The sequence below is a fragment of the Staurois parvus genome, unplaced genomic scaffold, assembly GCF_062004578.1.
Source record: "Staurois parvus isolate SC_StPar_1 unplaced genomic scaffold, SC_StPar_1.0 ptg001018l, whole genome shotgun sequence".
NCBI lineage: Eukaryota > Metazoa > Chordata > Amphibia > Anura > Ranidae > Staurois > Staurois parvus.
This window is the reverse complement of record NW_028318814.1, coordinates 439,001-445,000: the sequence shown is the minus strand read 5'-3', so window position 1 is coordinate 445,000 and position 6,000 is coordinate 439,001.

Below are 6,000 nucleotides of genomic sequence, written 5' to 3'. Positions count from 1 at the left end.
GCTGTTTGTCTTTCTTTGCTGGAGAGATTCATCCTCTAGTTGTACAGAAAGTGACGGAAAATCCAAAATTCCATCGGAACAGCAGGTGAGGGTATCTCGTCCAATGGGGAACGTTAAGGCAGCGTGGCAAATTTAAGGGCCATCTCCGTCCTTCAAGCGACTTTATTACTGTAAAAAAAAACCTTTTTCAGTGACAGTTGTTCTACATAGTTACATAGTTAGTCTGGCTGAAAAAAGATAAAAGTCCATCCAGTTCAACCATAGAAAAAAAAAAGGTTCTAATCCTACACCCACAGTTGATCCAGAGGAAGGCAAAAAACCCAGCAAAGCACGATCCAATTTACTCCTGCAGGGCAAACAATTCCTTCCTGATCCCCCGAGAGGCAATCGGATATTCCCTGGATCAACTTTCCCTATAAATGTTATATCCAGTTATATTCTGTGTATCCAAGAAAGAATCCAGGACTTTCCTACAGCAATCCACTGAGCTGGTCACAACCAACTCTTGAGGGAGTCTATTCCACATTCTCACAGCTCTTACTGTGAAGAAACCTAAAGTCCTAGACTGATTATTTTTTAATGCTATATTTAGTTTTAGAGCATGGATGAGCCAGGGGCGGACTGACCATTTGGAAACTCGGGCACTTCCCGAGGGCCCAGGGTCAGTAGGGGGCCCCATGAGATGCCCCTGGTACCTTTCATAGGCTTTTTCGGGTGCAGTTTGAGTGTGGGCGAGAACACAAGGGCCCCATGATCCCCTATTGCCCGGGGGCCCCATGAATTGTCAGTCCGCCCCTGCTCCTGTCTATATAATATATTATATATAAAATAAAACCTACATAATATATTAAGTTGTAGTTGACGCTTGGAATAGACTTCCATCAGAGCTAGTGAGTCAGTCAACAGTAAGTGGATGCAAACGTGCTTTGGAAAAAACAGATCAATACTCAGACAAAAAAAAAAAAAGTAAAAAAAATAAAAAAATAAAACAAGCAAAATAAAAAAAAATAAAAGATTAAAACTGCCAACACAATTCAGGGGTCCCCCTTCTTCAGGGTTAATAACACATACATCATATTGTGGAATTAGTTAAATTAACTGGTAATTATTTTTTTAAATCTGAATATTGTGCAATATTTTTTTCTTCTAAAAATTAGGGAATTAAAAAACATTGAGAAAAATTAAAGGAAATCTGTCAATGTTTCTTAATGATCTAATTTTTAGGTAGGTAAGAGGTACCCCTTATATTAATAACAAATAAACCCTGGTGAATAATATTAATAATATATCAATATATTCCAAAGTCTACATCTTCGCACCTCTGGAATGTAGTACCATGAAATATAGCGTATATATATATATATATATATATATATATATTTATTTTTTATTTTTTTTCAGGTGAACGGGCTGTTGAGGGTTACAGAAGCTCCTTTTAACTATCTTGGACCTGTTATTATACCCCATAACACATTATTTAATTTATTTTTTTTACAGAAACAGTGAAACAAAACAAAAAATGAAATAAAAAAATGTAAATCAACAGTACATATAACAATCAAATACACAGGATAGGGAACAAACACAATATATATATGTATATATATATATATATATATATATATTATATGTGTGTTGTATACAGTATATATATATATATATATATATATGAATAAATAATAAATAATATTAAATAATATAGGAGCTGCTATTATGTAACAATACCTCAAATTATAACTAATGTGTGAAAATAAGATATAATAAATATATAATATAACCACAAATAACAGCGCTCGCAAAATTAAATAAATAAATAATACCGCACTAATAAAGTTGAAATCCACCACCAAAATAAATTGTGTGAAAAAATAAAATAAATAAATTAAATATTCAATAGATCCTCATAAAGTCCATTCAATAAAGTCCACATATCATTTGTATATATGATCTTCAATCAAATGAAGTTATAGAATCTTCCTTGATATAATATATATCGGTGAAGGAAGAGGTACCCCTACCGCCGCGTTTCACCCTCAGCCAGGGCCTAACTTTTAAGCCCTCTTAATTGGTGGTTTTAATAAAGTTTATGGAACGCGATGAAAAATATGGCGGTGCGCTGCCTGGACTTTAGTCTGTTCCTCGAAAGCGCTAACGATTGAGTAACTGTTCGCTTGGTTTGGGCTTGTTCTTTCATTTCGTTGGTGTTCAGGTCCATTGGCGACACTCTCACCACTCGACATTGATATTTGTTGCTGCCGTGTACTCCTCTGGCTTGTTTTGTGCGGCATGCGCCGCGCGGACAATGATTAATGGGTGTATCAAATGGCGAGGCATAAATACTCATAATCGGAATACAGGTTTTAGCACATGTTTTCCTCGGCATTGTCAATTTGATTTCCTAGTTCAGTGAGAAACAAAAGCCGCAGATAATGACCCTTAAACATTATTAATTATTATAGTTCTGCACCAGCGTGAAATTGTTTGTCTTGTCGCCTAAGCCATCGGGATTGGGTCGTTACTCTGTGAAAATATCTCAACCTTCTTTTTTTTTTTTCTTTTTTTACGCCGGGGGAACGTTAAGGCAGCGTGGCAAATTTAAGGGCCATCTCCGTCCTTCCAGCGACTTTATTACTGTAAGAAAAAAAAAGTAAAGAAAATGTGATCAACTTGGCATAGGATTTGTCGTCGTTTCTTGTGTATACTTCGTACCGGATTTTTAAGTATCTGATGTACTGGGTAATAAATGTCCAACTTTGCTGATATTTTCAAACCCCCATAGAGAAGTGGCATCTATGGATCTTCCCTCGTGCTGGCGAGTGAACATGGCATTTTTGCGGCATTTTTAAGATATTGAAAGAGCCTGTATAGGCAGCGCAAACAAGATGGTGAGAAAATGTGAAGAAACTGATGATTTTGCAAGCCAACAATACTTCCCAAGCCGCACGCCGATGACTTCAACACTTTCAAATGCCTTTGTTAAACTACGGGCAGCATACAAAATGTCCCATGGACTTCCCCTTCTTGACGCGTTTCACCCTGATAGGCTTAACCACTGCAAGTCCAGACACTTTCACCCCCTTCCAGTCCGGACACTTTCCTCCCCTTCCAGTCCGGACACTTTCACCCCCTTCCAGTCCGGACACTTTCCTCCCCTTCCAGTCCGGACACTTTCACCCCCTTCCAGTCCGGACACTTTCCCCCCCTTCAAGTCCGGACACTTTCACCCCCTTCCAGTCCGGACACTTTCCCCCCCCCCTTCCAGTCTAGACACTTTCCCCCCCTTCCAGTCTGGACACTTTCCCCCCCTTCCAGTCTGGACACTTTCACCCCCTTCCAGTCCGGACGCTTTCACCCCCTTCCAGTCCGGACACTTTCCCCCCCCTTCCAGTCCGGACACTTTCCCCCCCTTCCAGTCCAGACACTTTCCCCCCCTTCCAGTCCGGACACTTTCCACCCCCTTCCAGTCCGGACGCTTTCACCCCCTACCAGTCCGGACACTTTCCCCCCTTACAGTCCGGATGCTTCCCCCCTCTTCCAGTCCGGACACTTTCCCCCCTTCCAGTCCGGACACTTTTACCCCCTTCCAGTCCGGACACTTTCACCCCCTTCCAGTCCGGACACTTTCCCCCCCTTCCAGTCCGGACACTTTCCCCCCCTTCCAGTCCAGACACTTTCACCCCCTTCCAGTCCGGACACTTTCCCCCCCTTCCAGTCCGGACACTTTCACCCCCTTCCAGTCTGGACGCTTTCACCCCCTTCCAGTCCGAACACTTACACCCCCCTTCCAGTCCGGACGCTTTCACCCCCTTCCAGCCCGGACGCTTTCCCCCCCTTCCAGCCCGGGCGCTTTCACCCCCTTCCAGTCCAGACGCTTTCACCCCCTTCCAGTCCGGACGCTTTAACCCCCTTCCAGTCCAGACGCTTTCACCCCTTTCCAGTCCGGACGCTTTCCCCCCCTTCTAGTCCGGGCACTTTCACCTCCTTCCAGTCCAGACACTTTCACCCCCTTCCAGTCCGGACGCTTTCACCCCCTTCCAGTCCGGACGCTTTCACCCCCTTCCAGTCCGGACACTTTCCCCCCCTTCCAGTCCGGACACTTTCCCCCCCTTCCAGTCCAGACACTTTCACCCCCTTCCAGTCTGGACACTTTCCCCCCCTTCCAGTCCGGACACTTTCATCCCCTTCCAGTCTGGACGCTTTCACCCCCTTCCAGTCCGGACACTTTCACCCCCCTTCCAGTCCGGACGCTTTCCCCCCCTTCCAGTCCGGACACTTTCACCCCCTTCCAGTCTGGACACTTTTCCCCCCTTCCAGTCCGGACACTTTCCCCCACTTCCAGTCCAGACGCTTTCACCCCCTTCCAGTCCAGACGCTTTCACCCCCTTCCAGTCCGGACGCTTTCACCCCCTTCCAGTCCAGACGCTTTCACCCCCTTCCAGTCCGGATGCTTCCCCCCCTTCCAGTCCGGGCACTTTCACCTCCTTCCAGTCCGGACACTTTCCCCCCCTTCCAGTCCGGACACTTTCCCCCTCTTCCAGTCCAGACGCTTTCACCCCCTTCCAGTCCGGACGCTTTCCCCCCCTTCTAGTCCGGACACTTACACCCCCTTCCAGTCCGGACGCTTTCATCCCCTTCCAGTCCGGACACTTTCATCCCCTTCCAGTCCGGACGCTTTCACCCCCTTCCAGTCCGGACACTTTCCCCCCCTTCCAGTCCGGACACTTTCCCCCCCTTCCAGTCCAGACACTTTCACCCCCTTCCAGTCCGGACACTTTCCCCCACTTCCAGTCCAGACGCTTTCACCCCCTTCCAGTCCAGACGCTTTCACCCCCTTCCAGTCCAGACGCTTTCACCCCCTTCCAGTCCGGAAGCTTCCCCCCCTTCCAGTCCGGGCACTTTCACCTCCTTCCAGTCCTGACACTTTCCCCCCCTTCCAGTCCGGACACTTTCCCCCCCTTCCAGTCCAGACACTTTCACCCCCTTCCAGTCCGGACACTTTCCCCCCCTTCCAGTCCGGACACTTTCACCCCCTTCCAGTCCGGACGCTTTCATCCCCTTCCAGTCCGGACACTTTCATCCCCTTCCAGTCTGGACGCTTTCACCCCCTTCCAGTCCGGACACTTTCCCCCCCTTCCAGTCCGGACACTTTCCCCCCCTTCCAGTCCAGACACTTTCACCCCCTTCCAGTCCGGACACTTTCCCCCCCTTCCAGTCCGGACACTTTCATCCCCTTCCAGTCTGGACACTTTCACCCCCTTCCAGTCCGGACACTTTCACCCCCCTTCCAGTCCGGATGCTTTCCCCCTCTTCCAGTCCGGACGCTTTCACCCCCTTCCAGTCCGGACACTTTCACCCCCTTCCAGTCTGGACCCTTTTCCCCCCTTCCAGTCCGGACACTTTCCCGCGCTTCCAGTCCAGACGCTTTCACCCCCTTCCAGTCCAGACGCTTTCACCCCCTTCCAGTCCAGACGCTTTCACCCCCTTCCAGTCCGGACGCTTTCACCCTCTTCCAGTCCGGACGCTTTCACCCCCTTCCAGTCCGGACGCTTTCCCCCCCTTCCAGTCCGGGCACTTTCACCTCCTTCCAGTCCGGACACTTTCCCCCCCTTCCAGTCCGGACACTTTCCCCCCCTTCCAGTCCAGACACTTTCACCCCCTTCCAGTCCGGACACTTTCCCCCCCTTCCAGTCCGGACACTTTCACCCCCTTCCAGTCCGGACGCTTTCACCCCCTTCCATTCCGGACGCTTTCATCCCCTTCCAGTCCGGACACTTTCATCCCCTTCCAGTCTGGACGCTTTCACCCCCTTCCAGTCCGGACACTTTCACCCCCCTTCCAGTCCGGACGCTTTCCCCCCCTTCCAGTCCGGACGCTTTTACCCCCTTCTAGTCCGGACACTTTCACCCCCCTTCCAGTCCAGACGCTTTCACCCCCTTCCAGTCCAGATGCTTTCACCCCCTTCCAGTCCGGACGCTTTCACCCCCTTCCAGTCCAGACGCT